Here is a 22,798-nt window from a genome sequence, read left to right as displayed (position 1 = left end):
CTGTGCGAGGTGCCATCCTACGGAGGTACACTGCAGTGTGCAGTGTGTGGAGTGTTATCAGAGCAGTGTGTACTCAGACGCAGCACCGGTGCGCAGGGCTGGGCAGGAGCGAGCGCTCCCTCTTCCCTCAGTGACCCCCCGGGGAACAGCTGTACCCCCAGTACTTTCCCAGAGCGACGGACGTACTCCCACCCACCTATGGCTCTGGTACCCGAGGCCACCCAGTCCTCGCCATGAGTCCATTCCGGCGGCTCAGGCGCGGCACCGGTGCCCAGGGCTGCGCAGGAGAGAGACCTCCCTCAATGACCCCCAAGGGCGACGGATGTACTCCCACACAGCTGTGGCTCTGGTACCCGAGGCCACCCAGTCCTCGCCATGAGTCCATTCCGGCGGCTCAGGCGCAGCACCGGTGCGCAAGGCGCGAAGGGCTGTGCAGGTTAGAGCCCTCCCTCCTGCCACAGTGACCCCCAGGGGGACACCTGTACCCCCTCCCCACCCTCAGTACCTTCCAAGGGCGACGGATGTACTCCCAACCACCTGTGGCTCTGGTACCCGAGGCTCCTAGATCGTCACCATGCGTCCACCCCGGTGGTTCAGGCGCAGCACCGGCGCGCAGGATTGGGCAGGACAGCGCCCTCCCTCCTCCCTAGGGGGACAGTTGTAATCCCAGTACATTCCCAGAGCGCTGGAAGCACCCCCACCCACCTGTGGCTCTGGTCCCCGAGGCCTCTCGATCCTCACCATGCGTCCACCCCGGCGGCTCAGGCGCAGAACCGGCGCGCAGGGCTGGGCAGGAGAGAGGCCGCCCTCCTATAATTACAAATCATTAGCCCTGGCATCAGCAGGTGTGCTCATCACTCTGTAATGTGCACTGCCTCCTGGAATGTGAGGTGCCCGAGAGGGGGCAGGGAACCACCCCAGCCTGCGCACCGAGAAGCCACACTGCCAAACCGGATGTGCAACACACATGGAGCAGGTGTGAGGCGCAGATCCGGACCCTGGTCTAACGAACGCAGCCCTCCGGCCTCTGGGCTAATAAACACAGGCCTCAGGGCTAACAAACACGGGCCTCCGGCCTCTGGGCTAACAAACACAGGCATCCGGCCTCAGGGCTAACAAACACAGGCCTCCAGGCTAACAAACACGGGCCTCCAGCCTCTGGGCTAACCATCACAGACCTCCAGCCCCTTGGCTAACCAACACAGACCTCCAGCCCCTTGGCTAACCATCACAGACCTCCAGCCCCTTGGCTAACCATCACAGACCTCCAGCCCCTTGGCTAACCATCACAGACCTCCAGCCCCTTGGCTAACCAACACAGACCTCCAGCCCCTTGGCTAACCAACACAGACCTCCAGCCCCTGGGCTAACCATCACAGACCTCCAGCCCCTTGGCTAACCATCACAGACCTCCAGCCCCTTGGCTAACCATCACAGACCTCCAGCCCCTGGGCTAACCATCACAGACCTCCAGCCCCTTGGCTAACCATCACAGACCTCCAGCCCCTGGGCTAACCATCACAGACCTCCAGCCCCTGGGCTAACCATCACAGACCTCCAGCCCCTTGGCTAACCATCACAGACCTCCAGCCCCTGGGCTAACCATCACAGACCTCGGTCCTCTGGGCTAAGAAACTCAGGCCTCCCACCAGCCTCCACCTCCACCCCGGGCAGAATATGTGCCTGACGCACACTCATAGCCACCATGGCTTCCAGGACCACCGGGTCTTTGACCTCCATGACGCACAAACATGACACCCAGGTGTCCCGGGACCCTCGGCGGATGGGGCAGACTCTTCTACCGAGTATGTGAAGTGCAGGAAAGGCTCGCACAGGAAGACTGAAATTCACACCTTGGCCGTGCTCAAGTGATGACTCATATGAAGCAAGAGTGGGGGCTACAACCTCGCGACCCGTGGTACCCACCAGGCCGGACTGGAGCGGTCCCTCCTGGACCATAAATCCGAGAGGCCGCCTGGAGGCGCATGCGCCGTCATTACTTGGCTGAACGCTAGGAGCTCCCTCTCCTCTGGGGGAACAACTTATGGCCACCCTACGCCCCCCCCCAGCTGAGATGTCCTGACCAGAGCATCCCTGATGTGTCTGGTGAAGGAGGCGCACTGTGCGCAGGTCTGTGCCCTCTTCACCCCTCCTCAGGGTGGTTACTACATCAGTGTCCCACTGGGGCTCCCCGCAGGGCCGGGGCCACCCGGGTCCAGGGCCGGGAAGTGTGAGTATGTGTCAGGTGCTCGGTGGGTTCGGCGCCGGCTGCAGAGCAGGGGAGGCCGTGTATGTCTCACGGAGTCCTCCATGTGCCTGAAAGTCACACTAAGCCCGCCTCCTGCACACGGACAGCCAATGGCAGGACTCGGAAAACCCGAGCCCAATGTGTCCCGCGCAGAGAAGGGCGCTCTGGGCGCTATCTGGTCCTCAAACTCTGGAAGAATCTCAGCCCCTTATAAACCTTCACTGCACGGGGTCCCATCTGAAGCCTCCTATATAACCCCTCACTGCACAGGGACCCGTAGAAGCCTCCTATATAACCCCTCACTGCGCAGGGTCCCCTTTGAAGCCTCCCATGTTAATCCCTCACTGCCAGGGTCCCCTCGAAGCCTCCATATAAACCCTCACTGCGCAGGGTCCCCTCGGAGCCTCCCATAAAACTCCCACTGCGCAGGGTCCCCTCCGATCCTCCCATATAAACCCTCACTGCCAGGGTCCCCTCGAAGCCTCCATATAAACCCTCACTGCCAGGGGCCCGTAGAAGCCTCCATATAAACCCTCACTGCCAGGGTCCCCTCAAAGCCTCCATATAAACCCTCACTGCGCAGGGTCCCCTCGGAGCCTCCCATAAAACTCCCACTGCGCAGGGTCCCCTCCGATCCTCCCATATAAACCCTCACTGCCAGGGTCCCCTCGAAGCCTCCATATAAACCCTCACTGCCAGGGTCCCCTCGAAGCCTCCATATAACCCCTCACTGCCAGGGTCCCCTCGAAGCCTCCATATAACCCCTCACTGCCAGGGTCCCCTCGAAGCCTCCATATAACCCCTCACTGCCATGGTCCCCTCGAAGCCTCCATATAACCCCTCACTGCGCAGGGTCCCCTCGAAGCCTCCATATAAACCCTCACTGCCAGGGTCCCCTCAAAGCCTCCATATAAACCCTCACTGCCAGGGTCCCCTCGAAGCCTCCATATAACCCCTCACTGCCAGGGTCCCCTCGAAGCCTCCATATAAACCCTCACTGCCAGGGTCCCCTCGGAGCCTCCATATAACCCCTCACTGCGCAGGGTCCCCTCGAAGCCTCCATATAACCCCTCACTGCGCAGGGTCCCCTCGAAGCCTCCATATAACCCCTCACTGCCAGGGTCCCCTCAGAGCCTCCATATAACCCCTCACTGCCAGGGTCCCCTCAGAGCCTCCATATAACCCCTCACTGCGCAGGGTCCCCTCGAAGCCTCCATATAACCCCTCACTGCCAGGGTCCCCTCGGAGCCTCCATATAACCCCTCACTGCCATGGTCCCCTCGAAGCCTCCATATAACCCCTCACTGCGCAGGGTCCCCTCGAAGCCTCCATATAACCCCTCACTGCCAGGGTCCCCTCGAAGCCTCCATATAACCCCTCACTGCCAGGGTCCCCTCAGAGCCTCCATATAACCCCTCACTGCCAGGGTCCCCTCGGAGCCTCCATATAACCCCTCACTGCCAGGGTCCCCTCGGAGCCTCCATATAACCCCTCACTGCCAGGGTCCCCTCGGAGCCTCCATATAACCCCTCACTGCCAGGGTCCCCTCGGAGCCTCCATATAACCCCTCACTGCCAGGGTCCCCTCGGAGCCTCCATATAACCCCTCACTGCCAGGGTCCCCTCGGAGCCTCCATATAACCCCTCACTGCCAGGGTCCCCTCGAAGCCTCCATATAACCCCTCACTGCCAGGGTCCCCTCGAAGCCTCCATATAACCCCTCACTGCCAGGGTCCCCTCAGAGCCTCCATATAACCCCCCACTGTGCAGGGTCCCCTCGGAGCCTCCATATAACCCCTCACTGCCAGGGTCCCCTCGAAGCCTCCATATAACCCCTCACTGCCAGGGTCCCCTCAGAGCCTCCATATAACCCCTCACTGCCAGGGTCCCCTCAGAGCCTCCATATAACCCCTCACTGCCAGGGTCCCCTCAGAGCCTCCATATAACCCCTCACTGCCAGGGTCCCCTCGGAGCCTCCATATAACCCCTCACTGCCAGGGTCCCCTCGAAGCCTCCATATAACCCCCCACTGCGCAGGGTCCCCTCGAAGCCTCCATATAACCCCTCACTGCCAGGGTCCCCTCAGAGCCTCCATATAACCCCTCACTGCCAGGGTCCCCTCAGAGCCTCCATATAACCCCTCACTGCCAGGGTCCCCTCAGAGCCTCCATATAACCCCTCACTGCCAGGGTCCCCTCGGAGCCTCCATATAACCCCTCACTGCCAGGGTCCCCTCGGAGCCTCCATATAACCCCTCACTGCCAGGGTCCCCTCGAAGCCTCCATATAACCCCTCACTGCCAGGGTCCCCTCGAAGCCTCCATATAACCCCTCACTGCCAGGGTCCCCTCGAAGCCTCCATATAACCCCTCACTGCCAGGGTCCCCTCGAAGCCTCCATATAACCCCTCACTGCCAGGGTCCCCTCGGAGCCTCCATATAACCCCTCACTGCGCAGGGTCCCGTCGGAGCCTCCATATAACCCCTCACTGCGTAGGGTCCCCTCAAAGCCTCCATATAACCCCTCACTGCGTAGGGTCCCCTCGAAGCCTCCATATAACCCCTCACTGCGTAGGGTCCCCTCGAAGCCTCCATATAACTCCTCACTGCGTAGGGTCCCCTCGAAGCCTCCATATAAACCCTCACTGCCAGGGTCCCCTCAAAGCCTCCATATAAACCCTCACTGCCAGGGTCCCCTCGGAGCCTCCATATAACCCCTCACTGCGCAGGGTCCCCTCGAAGCCTCCATATAACCCCTCACTGCGCAGGGTCCCCTCGGAGCCTCCATATAACCCCTCACTGCGCAGGGTCCCCTCGGAGCCTCCATATAACCCCTCACTGCGCAGGGTCCCCTCGGAGCCTCCATATAACCCCTCACTGCGCAGGGTCCCCTCGGAGCCTCCATATAACCCCTCACTGCGCAGGGTCCCCTCGGAGCCTCCATATAACCCCCCCCTGCCATGGTCCCCTCGAAGCCTCCATATAACCCCTCACTGCCAGGGTCCCCTCGAAGCCTCCATATAAACCCTCACTGCGCAGGGTCCCCTCGAAGCCTCCATATAACCCCTCACTGCCAGGGTCCCCTCGGAGCCTCCATATAACCCCTCACTGCCAGGGTCCCCTCGGAGCCTCCATATAACCCCTCACTGCGCAGGGTCCCCTCGGAGCCTCCATATAACCCCTCACTGCCAGGGTCCCCTCGGAGCCTCCATATAACCCCTCACTGCCAGGGTCCCCTCGGAGCCTCCATATAACCCCTCACTGCCAGGGTCCCCTCGGAGCCTCCATATAACCCCTCACTGCCAGGGTCCCCTCGAAGCCTCCATATAACCCCTCACTGCGCAGGGTCCCCTCGGAGCCTCCATATAACCCCCCACTGCCATGGTCCCCTCGAAGCCTCCATATAACCCCTCACTGCCAGGGTCCCCTCGAAGCCTCCATATAACCCCTCACTGCCAGGGTCCCCTCGAAGCCTCCATATAACCCCTCACTGCCAGGGTCCCCTCAGAGCCTCCCATATAAACCCTCACTCCGCGCCCCCCCCTTCTGTAGGTGTCCCCACACTTGACCATAGCAGGTTCAAGAAAGCCCCCAGACCCATCCTTTTCCTAAGGACCCCCCCCCCCCCCCCACTGCAATGAGGGTCCCCCCGCCCGTTAGCGCCACGTGACGCCAGGCTCTGTGCATCGCCGCAGGCGCGATTCCCTCCCGAGCTACAAATCCAAGAAGATGAAAAGATCTAATGTTTCATGCCTTCTTCATACCACACAGCGCCTCCTCGTGGCAAGAAGGCGCTATGAGAGGCGTGTGAACTTGTCAAGTGTGTGAACCCCACGCCGTGCATAACCATCTACTTAGGAAGGGGGTGTCTTTGGGTCCCACTGGTTCCTTTGGGGTTCATGCCTACATGTAAGAGCTAAGACGTGGCGCTATCCCCTTATCTGAGAACATGTTCTAATGTCAAAGCATTAAGGTTTGCTACAAAGATCATGTGGAACAAACGATGGAAGTAAAGCGCAGTGAGGCGGGTGCCCTGGTGCAGCTGGGAAGGGCCTCAAGGCGTACTCACCCTTGGGGGGGGGTCACGTGTACACACAGCACAAGGCCAGGCTCACCTCCTCCGGGGCCCACAAATGTATGTGCAAGCTTCCCAGCCAGCACCCGCGGTGCCCCCTAATCCTCGAGTCTGGGGGGCTTCTTGGCTCCCTCCACAGTGTCCATTACACTCGTGCTCGGGGGAGGCGGGGCAGGTCCCAGGAGTGGGGGGGTCCCAGGTCCAACGGGGGGCGCAGCATGGCGGTGACATTCAGGGGGGCGCAGTCCTTCCAGAGCCCTGGTGCCGGGTACACTCCGAGGGGTCAAGCCTGTGGGGGCACAAGAAGGGGAGACTGTAAGACCAGGCCACATACATGTGACACGGCCACAGACAGGTCATATACGATCACACACAGGTGAAATGGCCGCACACAGGTGACACACAACAACACAGGTGACACTCGACCACAACACAGGTCACACACGACCACACACAGGTGACACGACCACACACAGGTGACACACAACAACACAGGCGACACACGACCACACACAGGTCATACACATGTGACACGGCCACAGACAGGTCATACACTATCACATACAGGTGACACGGCCGCACACAGGCGACACACAACACAGGTGACACACGACCACACACAGGTCACACACGACCACACACAGGTCACACACGACCACACACAGGTCACACAAGATCACACACAGGTGACACGACCACACACAGGTGACACACAACAATACAGGCGACACACGACCACACACAGGTCATACACATGTGACACGGCCACGGACAGGTCATACACTATCACACACAGGTGACACGGCCGCACACAGGTGACACACGACCACACACAGGTCACACACGACAACACACAGGTCACACACGACAACACACAGGTCACACACGACCACACACAGGTCACACACGACCACACACAGGTCACACACAGGTCATACACATGTGACACGACTACACACAGGTCACATGACCACACAGAGCTCAGACACGACCACACACAGGTCACACAGTCACACGGCGCCACACAGGTCGCACACGGCCACACACAGGTGACAGAAACCCACACAGGTCACACACTGCTACACATAGGTCACACACATCCACACACAGAAGACACAACCACACACAGGTGACATGACCACACACCGGTCACACGTTGCTACACATAGGTCACACACGACCACACACAGATGACAACCACATACAGGTCACACATGGCCACATGCCGATCACACATAGGTCACACACAGGTCACACACGACCACACACAGGTCACACACGGCCACACACAGGTCACACACGATCACACACAGGTAACACACGATCACACAGGTGCCACTATCACACACAGCTCACACACAGGTGACACAAGACAACACACAGGTGACACAAGACAACACACGTCACACAACCACACACTGGTCACACGGCCACACACTGGTCACACATGACTACACACAAGCCAAAAACGACTACCCACAGGTCACATGCGACCACTCACAGGTCACACGCGACCATGCACAGGTCACACATGACCACATGCAGGTCACAAACGACCACACGCAGGTCACAAACGACCACACGCAGGTCACAAACGAGCACATGCAGGTCACAAACGAGCACACGCAGGTCACAGACGTCCACAAACAGATAACACACGACCATAGCCAGGTCACACACACACAGGTCACACACACACAAACCCAGGTCAGACACGACCACACACAGGTCACACACACACACACTCAGGTCACACATGACTACACACAAGCCAAAAACGACCACGCACAGGTCAGACACAGGTCATACACGTCCACAAACAGATAACACACAGGTCACACACACACACACTCAGACGCTTGGACATTAAAACATACTCATTATTTCAAGGCTTTCTAGTTTGGTTTCTAAGTCATTCACACCTTTACAAACACATATTTTGAAGTCGGGCCAATGATCGGATTAAGACGCAGTTTGCAGACTAGGGGGCTGTTTGGTAGGATGAGGACGGACAGTGCCCCCCTCATAGAGGAGCCCAGAGCTCCAAACCCTGAGGGGTAGGTCTGGGGCGGCCACTCAGTGTCTCTGTCACAATTCAGACCCACACGTGAAGTCACAGCGCCTTACACCGACTGAGCCTGCACCAGGAGCCTCATTCTCCTGTCGCCATCTCAGCTCAGTGTAAGGTGGGCTTCAGTGCTTCCTCTCAACCTAGGCATCGCAGCGCTACATACTCCCACTACCTGCACTGATTCTTCCCCTACTCACCTTAACTCACTCTGCAGTCATCCACTGCTCACTAGTGCCCAGAAGTAAGGCCCAACAGTGACGCAGGAGCCCCGACACTAGGAATGGAGTAGGACAGGCCCCGCCCCTTTCACGGCAGTGACATCCTACAGAGAAAGGGAGACATCTACCTTCTGTGGGACTGCTGAAATGGGCAGATGCACTTTATTTACAGGCCCCACCGTCTGGATAGGATAGCAAGAGCTGTCCCTGGGGTATGAAGTGCAGGTGCTGTCCCTATGGTGAGAAGTGCTAGTGATGTCACTCTGGTGAGAGAAGTGCTAGTGATGTCACTCTGGTGAGAGAAGTGCTAGTGATGTCACTCTGGTGAGAGAAGTGCTAGTGATGTCACTCTGGTGAGAGAAGTGCTAGTGATGTCACTCTGGTGAGAGAAGTGCTAGTGATGTCACTCTGGTGAGAGAAGTGCTAGTGATGTCCCTCTGGTGAGAGAAGTGCTAGTGATGTCACTCTGGTGAGAGAAGTGCTTGTGGTGTCACTCTGACGTGAAGTGCAGGTGATGTCCCTCGGGTGGGAAGTCTTGGTGCTATCCCTCTGGTGAGAAGTGCTTGTGGTGTCTCTCTGACGTAAAGTGCAGGTGATGTCCCTCTGGTGTGAAGTCTTGGTGCTATCCCTCTGGTGAGAAGTGCAGGTGCTGCCCACTCTGGTGAGAAGTGCAGGTGCTGCCCACTCTGGTGAGAAGTGCAGGTGCTGCCCACTCTGGTGAGAAGTGCAGGTGCTGCCCACTCTGGTGAGAAGTGCAGGTGCTGCCCACTCTGGTGAGAAGTGCAGGTGCTGCCCACTCTGGTGAGAAGTGCAGGTGCTGCCCACTCTGGTGAGAAGTGCAGGTGCTGCCCACTCTGGTGAGAAGTGCAGGTGCTGCCCCTCTGGCGAGAAGTGCAGGGGCTGCCCCTCTGGCGAGAAGTGCAGGGGCGGCCCCTCTGGCGAGAAGTGCAGGGGCGGCCCCTCTGGCGAGAAGTGCAGGGGCGGCCCCTCGGGCGAGAAGTGCAGGGGCGGCCCCTCGGGCGAGAAGTGCAGGGGCGGCCCCTCGGGCGAGAAGTGCAGGGGCGGCCCCTCGGGCGAGAAGTGCAGGGGCGGCCCCTCGGGCGAGAAGTGCAGGGGCGGCCCCTCGGGCGAGAAGTGCAGGGGCGGCCCCTCGGGCGAGAAGTGCAGGGGCGGCCCCTCGGGCGAGAAGTGCAGGGGCGGCCCCTCGGGCGAGAAGTGCAGGGGCGGCCCCTCGGGCGAGAAGTGCAGGGGCTGGCCCTCGGGCGAGAAGTGCAGGGGCTGCCCCTCGGGCGAGAAGTGCAGGGGCTGGCCCTCGGGCGAGAAGTGCAGGGGCTGGCCCTCTGGCGAGAAGTGCAGGGGCTGGCCCTCTGGCGAAAAGTGCAGGGGCTGCCCCTTTGGCGAGAAGTGCAGGGGCTGCCCCTTTGGTGAGAAGTGCAGGGGCTGCCCCTTTGGTGAGAAGTGCTGACCCTGTCCCTCTAGTGTGAAGTGCAGACGGTCTCCCTCTGGTGAGAAGTGCAGACTCTGTCCCTCTGGTGTGAAGTGCTGGTGCGGTCCCTCTGGTGTGAAGTGCAGACTCTGTCCCTCTGGTGTGAAGTGCAGACTCTGTCCCTCTGGTGTGAAGTGCAGACTCTGTCCCTCTGGTGTGAAGTGCAGACTCTGTCCCTCTGGTGTGAAGTGCAGACTCTGTCCCTCTGGTGTGAAGTGCAGACTCTGTCCCTCTGGTGTGAAGTGCAGACTCTGTCCCTCTGGTGTGAAGTGCAGACTCTGTCCCTCTGGTGTGAAGTGCAGACTCTGTCCCTCTAGTGAGAAGTGCTGATTCTGTCCCTCTGGTGTGAAGTACAGGTACTGTCCCTCTGGTGTGAAGTGATAGTGCGGTCCCCTCTGGTGACAAGTGCAGACTCTGTCCCTCTGGTGTGAAGTGCAGACTCTGTCCCTCTGGTGTGAAGTGCAGACTCTGTCCCTCTGGTGTGAAGTGCAGACTCTGTCCCTCTGGTGTGAAGTGCAGACTCTGTCCCTCTGGTGTGAAGTGCAGACTCTGTCCCTCTGGTGTGAAGTGCAGACTCTGTCCCTCTGGTGTGAAGTGCAGACTCTGTCCCTCTGGGGAGAAGTGCAGACTCTGTCCCTCTGGTGAGAAGTGCAGACTCTGTCCCTCTGGTGAGAAGTGCAGACTCTGTCCCTCTGGTGAGAAGTGCAGACTCTGTCCCTCTGGTGAGAAGTGCAGACTCTGTCCCTCTGGTGAGAAGTGCAGACTCTGTCCCTCTGGTGAGAAGTGCAGACTCTGTCCCTCTGGTGAGAAGTGCAGACTCTGTCCCTCTGGTGTGAAGTGCAGACTCTGTCCCTCTGGTGTAAAGTGCAGACTCTGTCCCTCTGGTGTAAAGTGCAGACTCTGTCCCTCTGGTGTAAAGTGCAGACTCTGTCCCTCTGGTGTAAAGTGCAGACTCTGTCCCTCTGGTGTAAAGTGCAGACTCTGTCCCTCTGGTGTAAAGTGCAGACTCTGTCCCTCTGGTGTAAAGTGCAGACTCTGTCCCTCTGGTGTAAAGTGCAGACTCTGTCCCTCTGGTGTAAAGTGCAGACTCTGTCCCTCTGGTGTAAAGTGCAGACTCTGTCCCTCTGGTGTAAAGTGCAGACTCTGTCCCTCTGGTGTAAAGTGCAGACTCTGTCCCTCTGGTGTGAAGTGCAGGTGCTGTCCACTGGTTAGAAGTGCAGACTCTGTCCCTCTGGTGTGAAGTGCAGACTCTGTCCCTCTGGTGAGAAGTGCAGACTCTGTCCCTCTGGTGTGAAGTGCAGGTTCTGTCCCTCTGGTGAGAAGTGCAGACTCTGTCCCTCTGGTGAGAAGTGCAGACTCTGTCCCTCTGGTGAGAAGTGCAGACTCTGTCCCTCTGGTGAGAAGTGCAGACTCTGTCCCTCTGGTGAGAAGTGCAGACTCTGTCCCTCTGGTGAGAAGTGCAGACTCTGTCCCTCTGGTGAGAAGTGCAGACTCTGTCCCTCTGGTGAGAAGTGCAGACTCTGTCCCTCTGGTGAGAAGTGCAGGTTCTGTCCCTCTGGTGTGAAGTGCAGGTTCTGTCCCTCTGGTGTGAAGTGCAGATTCTGTCCCTCTGGTGAGAAGTGCTGCTGCTGTCCCTCTGGTGTGAAGTGCTGCTGCTGTCCCTCTGGTGTGAAGTGCTGGGCGGTTCCTCTGGTGTGAAGTGCTGGGCGGTTCCTCTGGTGTGAAGTCCTGGGCGGTTCCTCTGGTGTGAAGTGCTGGGCGGTTCCTCTGGTGTGAAGTGCTAGTGCGGTCCCTCGGGTGAGAAGTGCAGAGTCTGTTCCTCTAGTGTGAAGTGCTGATTCTGTCCCTCTGGTGTGAAGTGCTGCTGCTGTCCCTCTGGTGTGAAGTGCTGCTGCTGTCCCTCTGGTGAGAAGTGCAGACTCTGTCCCTCTGGTGTAAAGTGCAGACTCTGTCCCTCTGGTGTAAAGTGCAGACTCTGTCCCTCTGGTGTAAAGTGCAGACTCTGTCCCTCTGGTGTAAAGTGCAGACTCTGTCCCTCTGGTGTAAAGTGCAGACTCTGTCCCTCTGGTGTAAAGTGCAGACTCTGTCCCTCTGGTGTAAAGTGCAGACTCTGTCCCTCTGGTGTAAAGTGCAGACTCTGTCCCTCTGGTGTAAAGTGCAGACTCTGTCCCTCTGGTGTAAAGTGCAGACTCTGTCCCTCTGGTGTGAAGTTCTGGTGCGGTCCCTCTGGTGTGAAGTACGGGTACTGTCCCTCTGGTGTGAAGTGCTGGTGCTGTCCCTCTGGTGTGAAGTGCTGGTGCTGTCCCTCTGGTGTGAAGTACGGGTACTGTCCCTCTGGTGTGAAGTGCTGGTGCGGTCCCTCTGGTGTGAAGTACGGGTACTCTCCCTCTGATGTGAAGTTCTTGTGCGGTCCCTCTGGTGAGAAGTGCAGACTCTGTCCCTCTGGTGTAAAGTTCTGGTGCGGACCCTCTGGTGTTAAGTACGGGTACTGTCCCTCTGGTGTGAAGTGCTGGTGCGGTCCCTCTGGTGTGAAGTACGGATACTGTCCCTCTGGTGTGAAGTGCTGGTGCTGTCCACTGGTGAGAAGTGCTGATTCTGTCCCTCTAGTGTGAAGTTCTGGTGCGGACCCTCTGGTGTGAAGTACGGGTACTGTCCCTCTGGTGTGAAGTGCTGGTACTGTCCCTCTGGTGAGAAGTGCAGACTCTGTCTCTCTGGTGTGAAGTGCTGGTGTGGTCCCTCTGATGTGAAGTGCTGATTCTGTCCCTCTAGTGTGAAGTTCTGGTGCGGTCCCTCTGGTGTGAAGTACGGGTACTCTCCCTCTGGTGTGAAGTGCTGGTACTGTCCCTCTGGTGAGAAGTGCAGACTCTGTCTCTCTGGTGTGAAGTTCTGGTGCGGTCCCTCTGATGTGAAGTACGGGTGCTGTCTCTCTGGTGTGAAGTTCTGGTGCGGACCCTCTGGTGTTAAGTGCTGGTACTGTCCCTCTGGTGTGAAGTGCTGGTGCGGTCCCTCTGGTGTGAAGTGCAAGTGCTCTCTCTCCGCCTAGAAGCCCCCTGCCCCCTCCAGCACCCCCCTCTCCGCAGCAGGCAGCTATCCAGAGAACGCAGACATTATTTTGAGAGCGGGCGTGAAGCCCAGGGCTGGGTATCTGAACCCCGACATCACACCTCCCGAGACTTCCCGTGTTGGTTCAAAGGGCGGGCCTTGTTTTTCAAGAGTCGAGGAACGTGAACAACAAGCACTGGCAATGCCAATTGGTCTGGCTCATAACTGAAAGTACCTTTTCAGTCACTGGTGGGTTCAGGAGCTCAGTCTCTCCTCTCAAAAGCACTCTGGCACTCATGCAGCCATGCATCTACCTAGCAACTCTCTCTTGCATTCACCCATTCACTTATCCCAAAAATAAAACCCAAGAAGCAGGATACATTGAAAGAAGAATGTAGGAAAAAAAGAAAACAGCAAGATATATTAAAAGAAGCATGTAGCCTAAACAGGGCAGGGATATGGTTGCAAAAAACCAACGTAAATAAATAAATAAATACAGGAGCAGGTGGCCATCTTGGAATGGTAATGTGCGTACTCTATCACTGTTATACAATTCCAACATGGCCATCACCACTACGGGCAACGTGTCAGCCATACTGGAAGAGAAAACAGCACTATAGGCAAACCAGACCCCTGTTGTTTCATCAGCAAACATGACACTGGGCAGCCATCTTAACACTGTGTTGTACATAGAACATCAGTGCTGTCCCGACCCAAGGTGCACTCAAAAAAGAGGTTACGCGCCGAGGCACAGGTTAAAAACTTCTTAGCTTAAAAATGTAAGAATTAGATTGAGGCAAATTAATTACCAGTCCACATTAATATATAATTTATACGTACCCTTGAATAATGCATATTTTTTTTTTTGCAAAAGAGCAAACATATCCACAAGTATGTTCTGCAAATATTTCTTGTAGAATCCACTCTCCTTTGACACATATATATATATATATATATACACACACACTTTTTTTTTTTTTTTTAAAGGTCTGATTAATTGAGATACAACTCACTGGAAAGGTTGCATAAGGAAGGCTAGCACGGGGAAGGGAAATAATCCGAATGCAATATACTGAGTAGAGTGAGAGAGGGGACGGGACCATTTCAGTCCCTGTCTCGTGAATCCTCTATGGTGACACACACACACATTTGCACACGATTCTGGTAAATCAATGGTGCGTAGAAAAGAATCTCTATATGTATGTGCTTGTACAAGTCCTGTGGAAGCTCAAAGAAGGCAATAATCGAGGTCAAAACGTGTCAACATTGGATACATGAAGCCCACCTACACATAGCTACGGATATAGGAAGACGGCTACAAGTGCTGTTAAATAAGGACCACTTTGGTGAATCCTAGACTATTTCAATAGGGCTTCAGGACTTTTAACCAGACTGTTAAAAGCTAATGGTCAAAATAAAAAAACATGTACAACGAAGGAGATTTTGTTCATAATGTATATTCGTGATGTGTATGTATTTATGACATAGCTGTGTTTGATAATTATAACACAATGCACAAGTGTAACATATTGGAATAAGATAGTGGATAATAGAAGAAACATTGGCCAAACACGTTTGTGTATACGCTCTCTTTTTCTAAAAAATATGAATTAATAAAGGGGAAGTATAAACAACAAATTAAAGTGGGCTGGTAATTAATTTACCACCAAATAACTATTTATCTTTTAAAGTAACAAAATAAATAATCTGTCCTTGAGAAAGTAACCTCTTTCTGTATTTATTTTGTGGTTTCCGGTGCGCTCAATGGTTACTGGGAAAACCCAAAGCTATGTACTATACAGCACCGATCCACAATGGCAGGCATGTTGCTTCTAAACACGGCGGCCATCTTGAAACGATTCAACATTGGCACACTACAGGCAATACCATTCCAAGATGTCTGCAGGGTTAGCAAGGAATGACCGCCCGAAAGCGGCACATGGCAGGTGAAATGAGCACCAAGCGAGTGGCCCTTTAACACTATCTGTGGATTAGACAGCCACGTAAAACAACACTTAAAAAAAGAGGGAATGAAAATGGAACTGGGCCACCAGCACAGGCACTGCAAGACATTCATCGTCAAGCAGATGTGCATATGTGACTGGTTGAAATAGAATCATTCGTTGGGCAACAGAGCCAATGACTGAAGTTGGCTGACCAACTGCCCGGTGATGTATGCTTTCGTGGGCAGAAGAAGAAATTAAATGACACTGTAACAGACCAATGGAGTTAAATAGATCTGGCCCACCCTAAGCCTGTCTAGGTATATATTTTGTAATTAACTTTTTGTAATACACAAGACTGGCACTCAGTTCATGCTGCCTGGCCCAAAAAGAACTTCAATACATACACTGCGACGAGCTGGAGAGAAAGAATATGTCGTGCTTAATGTTTTGATGGTGGTCCCTTGTCCTAGGACCACCACAAGCTGAGTTATGAGCAACAATGTGTAGTAAAAAGGATGCCCAGCAAAGCATTACTGGGCGACTGATGGGCATGTGATGGGCGAGTGATGAGCATGTGATGGGTGTGGCGAAAGCCCCAGAAGTAGATTACAGCACGTCAAGAGAAAGCGCATGCACGCTGCCTAGGCTCCACCTAAAAAACAAGAACTCTTTTTTTCTGTGGAAGAACACGCCTGCGCCAAATCAAAAGCAAGCAGAGAAAAACATGAACATGTGGGTTTCCCAAATGAGCCTCATTACAACGGTCTGGTAAGCCAGACCTAAAACTTAAGGGAGAGGGTCCCAAAGGACTGCAAATGAGATTCTAGAACACGGACCAGAATTTCGGGGGGGAATCATGGGTCCCTCCAGACCACTGCCACTTTCCACAACCTACCTGTGTGGTTTCACTAGCCAAGACAGCAGGTCACAGATTCAAATCAGAGCAAGAATTACTCAGCTGTTCATTCTTCTGGGTCGCTGGAGAGGCCGTGCTCCGTAAAGGAGAACCATTGTTTTGACACTAAGAAGACCCATAATATACGGAATAAAGTACCCCTTGCTATGTTAAAAGGATATTATAAATCACCAAGGAAATCTGTGGCTATATAAACAAATGACAGAGAAGGTAGGGTTCTTTTATGTGGTCTTAAAATGTCCCAGGGACACAAGTATATGGTTTACATGTGGTACAGAGTGAGTATTTAATTCAAGTTCACACACATTACCATCTCTCTCGGCTCCTACCTTTATTTTCTGGCTTTTTCTCCTTGTGAAAGAGACTCTCTGGTTGAAGCTATGTAAAATGGTCATATATCCACTACACTCCAAACCAAAACACAGACAAAAGCCATTGTCATTTACAATGTCAATAGCTCTAACTCTCACAAATGCGAGACCTATTGCATTGCAAATGCTTGTTCTCCTTGCAAAGACATTCTCTGTTGAAGCTATGTAAAATACATGTGGAAACTAAACACGCTTATAGGCAGATAGAAATCCGTTCCACACATCGTGAATAGTTTAATGTAACTTTCAAAGCCAGCTTTGAGTTAGAATATGTGGTAACCTCCCGGTACAATCTTGCTTTGGTGCAAAAATCTTTATAGCAGTGTGAAAATAAACACAACTCCAAAAATGCCTCTTGGTCAGCTAACAGAGGTGAATTTTAAGGATGAAAAGTTTAGAAGAACTAGCTGGTAAGCGAGCTATGCTTTCCAATGTTTAAGAAGTTGTTTTAATTCTGCCTACCAGCTATACCAACATGCACTGTGGTGTCACGTCTACACTCTAAGGACTTATTACAATAGCTGTGTCACCCGCTTATTAGAGATGAGTAGAGAAAGCAGTTTCTTATTACGACAGGGTGGTTGTGTCATTTTATTATTACAAGTGTGCAGAGGTGTTATTTTTATTACAAAGTTGCTGTCATTTTCTTTTTACATGTGAGCAGAGATGGCAGTTTCTTATCATCCTATAGTAGTGGTGGATTTTTCTTGTTACATATAAGTAGTGCTATTTTACTATCACGAGGAAGTGACAATGACACAACTATCTTTAACATGAAAATAGATACAAGTTGTATAAAGTTATTGCAGACTTTGAAGTAAAATATATACGATAGAATACCCCCTGCCGCACATTATAAGGATATATGTAGGAAAGATTATGGTGTGACCATATATTATAAGGAATAAAGTCCCCTCTGCCATACATTTTGAGCATATTGCAAGCCACTTCAGAGTTCCACGACCTAAAAAAACTCTACCTTCTGCTTTGTTCCGTCTAATGGGAGACTTGCAATAGCCTCACAATGTCCAGCAGTGGGCACCGTATCCCATAAATAACTACCTAAAGCGTTAAGAAGATAAACATGTTGCCATAAATATTTTCTTTTGTTGTAGTGTGCGTCTTGGAAAACAGAGCAGAAAAAGGAAAGGCCATGTTTCGTCTTATGGTCTGGCTTAACAGCGTACTTGTCCCCCATGCAATTAAGTGACAATCACCAGGAGAGGGGCTTTGGCTCCGCCCACATTTTGGGACCTAAGAGTACATGTTTTGATTGGGCAAAGGTTGTGTGCTTCCACAGAAAAAGTGCTTGCACTTCACAAGAGCTGTGATCATATTATTTATCCAGCTGCCTGAGCTTGAACTTTCAGGGGCACGCACAGAGATTTGTAATGCTATCAAAGTGTCTTAGATAACTAGATAATTAATGGTGTTTTTCTTTGGCAGCTGTACAGATGGAAGGAGGGCAATCATTAACCTACATGGATTTTGGGGTCTGGCCTGGCAGTGCAACTGTCACCTGACCTTTTAACCTACACAAATATTATTCAATACTTCATTGCTTCCACAAAAAATACATACTAATTTCTATGCAATATACATGTAAGGTATCAGATTATCATACAAAACCCCTTTGAAGCTAAACCTACTGGAATTGCCAATGCTTGTTTTAGGTACAGCTTTAAGTATGCTCCAGCACTGCCTTTCCCTTCAGCTATCAGACACTGCGACGTCAGAACTCAACTGTAATAAGTTATTAAAGTTGAGCAAAAACGTAATTTCTTTATTACAGGCGACTAGGGACGTCACAAATCGCCTGTAACACGGACATGAGAGACAGGCTTTATACATGGGCTGCAGGCTCTCATATTTATACATTAATTACTTGCTTTTTTTATATATTGCACTTTGCATTGCACTTCTGCTCCTGAGACCTGTAAATAACATGTTACTATCTCCCAACAAAGCAGAACTAACACTGCCGGCTTCAGGAAGATGAAGGCCTGAGCGAGCCCCACTCGCCACTTGCAGTAGGCATATGACTCACTGAGCCATCTTACTCACAAAAGAGCATATATAATTAGGGCTGTGTTGTGTGTCTTTACAAATGCCCAGAGCCCGTGCCATGCTCCTCCTTGTAATGAAAACAAGCCGTGTGCCAGGAAAGCAGATGTCAGCCCTCTGGGCCCAGGGCCAGGCCTGCAGCAGGTGAATCAGCAGCAGCCCTGCTGCCAAGGGAAGGAGTGCCCGCTCTGTGCCCAGGCCTGCTGTAGTGAGAAACAAGCACTGGCAACGCCAGGAGACCTGACTCCAATGTGATGATGTATGCGGACACAAGCACAGACACGTGCACGTTTGTGTGCATTAAAAACACGTGCACTGCCACCAGGAATGGCACACACGTGAAAAGCAAGGCCAGAGACAAAAACGGGGACTTATGAAGAATTCGACCTGCTAAATCAAGCGTCGGTGAACGTTGACCTCGAACTGCAAATTGTATGTACTTACCGTTTTTATAATTAAATGCATTTCAAATCATTTTACGCCCTTCTCAGTTGTAAACTTGTGGGTAATTTTCAGCTTTGGGAGGCTTGTTCGAGCAAAAAATGTCTTGTAGGAACTTGAAAGTGGTGTGTGCGCCACGGCCACGAGACATGCTCTGCTCGAAACCGTTTCCTGCTGGTTTCCGGATGTATGGACAGGCACACGAAAACGGTTCTCACATAAACAGCTCAATGGATTTCGCGTGATTTTCGTGAAATGGATTTCGCGTAATTGTGCGAAATGGAATTCGGCCCCCATTCCGCCTGACTCCAACGCCCTGGGTACAAAGGAACTTGCATCGTATCAGGAATTCTTAGGATCAACCACTCGGGGCCCAACGAGTGGCTGAGGTCCCAAGCCCTCGTGCAGGGGAGACAGGAACCTGTAAGGGGCTGATGAAGAGAATGGGCGCCCTGGGAAGAAAGCCAGTTTCTTTCGGGCATTAGAGGGAGGGTGCACAAACTCCAGAAGGGGCGAACCTCACCCTTGGTTACCTGCACCCCCCTCCTTGGTACCAAATACCTCTTGCAGACTCCTGTCTGGTCCTCAGAAGTCTGGTGACCCGCTGCACAGGATTCTGGGGCAGAACTGGAAACAGTCCTGACCCCATGGCAGGGTCACTGTCACCTTGTTTCTCTTGGAAGCCCCCCATCAGGCAGGCAGGGCTCCCCCAGCTAGTCCAGGGTGTAATCCACACCTGAGGTTTGGGAGCTTCAGGGGGTCCACCTCAGTCGTGGCTAGGCCAGGTTTGAAAATCATGGGAGAGACTATCAGAAAAAAGAGCCTTTTCCAGAGGTGACACAACAAAACGTCTCACCAGGGCTGAATGTGTATTCCAGCCATGGGCCAGACAGGACACACGACAACCAATCCTGACGGCAAGGTCAGGGGGTAGGGGGCGGGAAACCACATCAAGACGAGTCACACTGGGTGGACAGGGGAGGTGGGCTGCAACCTCTCTCTGGCACATATTCCTGCCCCACAAGGCGGACTCCATTCTCTACACACTCACGGAGGAGAAAAGGGGTGACCACATCTGATCTGCATCGGTGTTGGAGATACCATTCTGAGGGGGAGGGGAGTTGGGGGCGCACAATGAATCGTAGGGGAAAAGGAAACAAGGGTGTATACCCCATCATCGTTCTATCTATGCAGCCACCAATGTTGTGTTCACCATTTATGCATAGGCGAGGTTGAAAGGAGAAGCATTGCGGAAACTCCTCGACCAGGGGGGACTCGTGTGTCTAAGGCGCCACCAGGAGCCGAATCTTACAAGAAGGTAAAACTCATTTAGGGCAGGGGGGGACGTTGCTGAGTGTGTGCAAGTAATACAGCTGAGAGTGAAGGTGTATGGACAGGTGTGCCCAGGTGATGCACCTCAGGGTGAAGGTGTATGGACAGGTGTGCACAGGTGATGCACCTCAGGGTGAAGGTGTATGGACAGGTGTGCATAGGTGACGCAGCTCAGGGTGAAGGTGTACGGACAGGTGTGTGCAGGTGACGCAGCTCAGGGTGAAGGTGCATGGACAGTTATGAGCAGGTGATGCAGCTCAGGGTGAAGGTGTACGGACAGGTGTGTGCAGGTGATGCGAACCAGGTGACAGGTGTGTGCAGGCGATGCAGCTCTGGGTGAAGGTGCATGAACCGGTGTGTGCAGGTGATGCAGTTCAAGGTGAAGGTGCATGGACCGGTGTGTGCAGGTGATGCAGCTCAGGGTGAAGGTGCATGGACAGTTATGAGCAGGTGATGCAGCTCAGGGTGAAGGTGTACGGACAGGTGTGTGCAGGTGATGCAGCTCAGGGTGAAGGTGCATGGACTGGTGTGTGTAGTGATGCAGCTCAGGGTGAAGGTGCATGGACCGGTGTGTGCAAGTGATGTAGAACTGGGTGATAGGTTTATGAACAGGTTTGTGTAGGTGATGCAGCTCAGGGTGAAGGTGTACGGACAGGTGTGTGCAGGTGATGCAGCTCAGGGTGAAGGTGCATGGACCGGTGTGTGCAGGTGATGCAGCTCAGGGTGAAGATGTACAGACAGGATTGTGCAGGGGATGCAGCTCAGGGTGAAGGTGCATGGACAGGAGTGTGCAGGTAACGCAGCACAGGACAGAGGTGGCTGGAACAGACCCCACATGGGTGACAGTTGAGTGCAGGTGACGGGGATCCGGGTGAAGGTGTACGGACATGTGTGTGCTAGTAATGCAGCTCAGGGCTAAGGTATATGGACAGGTGTGTGCAGGTGACGCAGCTCAGGGCTTAGGTGATGGACAGGTGTGTGCAGGTGATGCAGGTCAGGTTGAAGGTGCATGGACCGGTTTGTGTAGTGATGCAGCTCAGGGTGAAGGTGCACGGACAGGTGTGTCCAGGTGATGCAGCTCAGGGTGAAGGTGTAAGGACAGGTGTGTGCAGGTGATGCAGCTCAGAGCTAAGGTATATGGACAGGTGGGTGCTAGTAATGCAGCTCAGGGCTAAGGTATATGGACAGGTGTGTGCAGGTGACGCAGCTCAGGGCTTAGGTGATGGACAGGTGTGTGCAGTTGATGCAGCTCAGGGCGAAGGTGCATGGACCGGCGTGTGCAAGTGATGCTGAACTGGGTGACAGGTTTGTGTAGGTGATGCAGCTCAGGGTGAAGGTGTACGGACATGTGTGTGCAGGTGATGCAGCTCAGGGTTAAGGTATATGGACAGGTGTGTGCAGGTGACACAGCTCAGGGCTTAGGTGATGGACAGGTGTGTGCAGTTGATGCAGCTCAGGGGTAAGGTGTATGGACAGGTGTGTGAGGGTGACGCAGCACAGGGTGAAGGTGCATGGACCGGTGTGTGTAGGTGATGCAGCTCAGGGTGCAGGTGCACGGACAGGTGTGTCCAGGTGATGCAGTTCAGGGTGAAGGTGCATGGACCGGTGTGTGCAAGTGATGTAGAACTGGGTGATAAGTTTATGGCCAGGTTTGTGTAGGTGATGCAGCTCAGGGTGAAGGTGTACGGACAGGTGTGTGCAGGTGATGCAGCTCAGGGTGAAGGTGTACGGACAGGATTGTGCAGGGGATACATCTCAGGGTGAAGGCGCATGGAGGTGTGTGCAGGTGATGCAGCTCAGGGTGAAGTTGCATGGACCGGTGTGTGCAGGTGACGTAGCTCAGAGTGAAGGTGCATGGACCAGTATATGCAGGTGACGCAGCTCAGGGTGAAGGTGTACGGACAGGTGAGTCCAGCTGATGCAGCTCAGGGTGAAGGTGTACGGACAGGTGAGTGCAGGTAACGCAGCACAGGACAGAGGTGGCTAGAACAGGCCCCACATGATTGACAGGTGAGTGCAGGTGACGCAGATCCGGGTGAAGTTGTATGGACAGGTGTGTGCAGGTGATGCAGTTCAGGGAGAAGGTGTATGGACAGGTGTCTTCAGGTGATGCAGATCCGGGTGAAGGTGCATGGACAGGTGTGTGCAGGTGATGCAGATCCGGGCGAAGGTGCATGGACAGGTGTGTGCAGGTGATGCAGTTCAGGGAGAAGGTGTATGGACAGGTGTATGCAGGTGATGCAGACCCGGGTGACAGGTATGCGCAGGTGATGCAGCTCAGGGTGAAGGTGTATGGACAGGTGTGTGCAGGTGATGCAGACCCGGGTGACAGGTATGTGCAGGTGATGTAGCCAGGACAGAGGTGGCTGGAACAGGCCCCACATACTGCAGGCTGCGGTTTTCGAGCGGGTGACAGGTATGTGCAGGTGATGCAGACCCGGGTGACAGGTATGCGCAAGTGATGCAGACCCAGGTGACAGGTATGTGCAGGTGAAGCAGACCCGGGGGACAGGTATGTGCAGGTGATGCAGACTCGGGGGGACAGGTATGTGCAGGTGATGCAGACCCAGGGGACAGGTGTGTGCAGGTGA

The 22,798-nt window shown here is 53.9% G+C and overlaps 1 protein-coding gene across 5 annotated transcripts in view; it reads right to left on the bottom strand.

The window, feature by feature from the left end:
* Positions 1-22,798, bottom strand: part of TNK2 (tyrosine kinase non receptor 2) — a 372,582-nt gene that overhangs the window by 237,734 nt on the left and 112,050 nt on the right. For 2 of the 5 annotated variants that reach the window (XM_069212823.1, XM_069212826.1), the window contains exon 3: positions 6,315-6,609. The exons of 2 other annotated variants lie outside the window; for them this stretch is intronic. The gene's annotated coding sequence lies outside the window, so the exon portion shown is untranslated. The remainder of the gene's footprint in view (positions 1-6,314; positions 6,610-22,798) is intronic. One more of the 5 variants, XM_069212824.1, reaches the window with a different exon arrangement.

Source organism: Pleurodeles waltl, chromosome 11 (genome assembly GCF_031143425.1).
Source record: "Pleurodeles waltl isolate 20211129_DDA chromosome 11, aPleWal1.hap1.20221129, whole genome shotgun sequence".
Taxonomy (NCBI): Eukaryota; Metazoa; Chordata; class Amphibia; order Caudata; family Salamandridae; genus Pleurodeles; species Pleurodeles waltl.
This window is presented reverse-complemented; position numbering and strand designations above follow the sequence as displayed.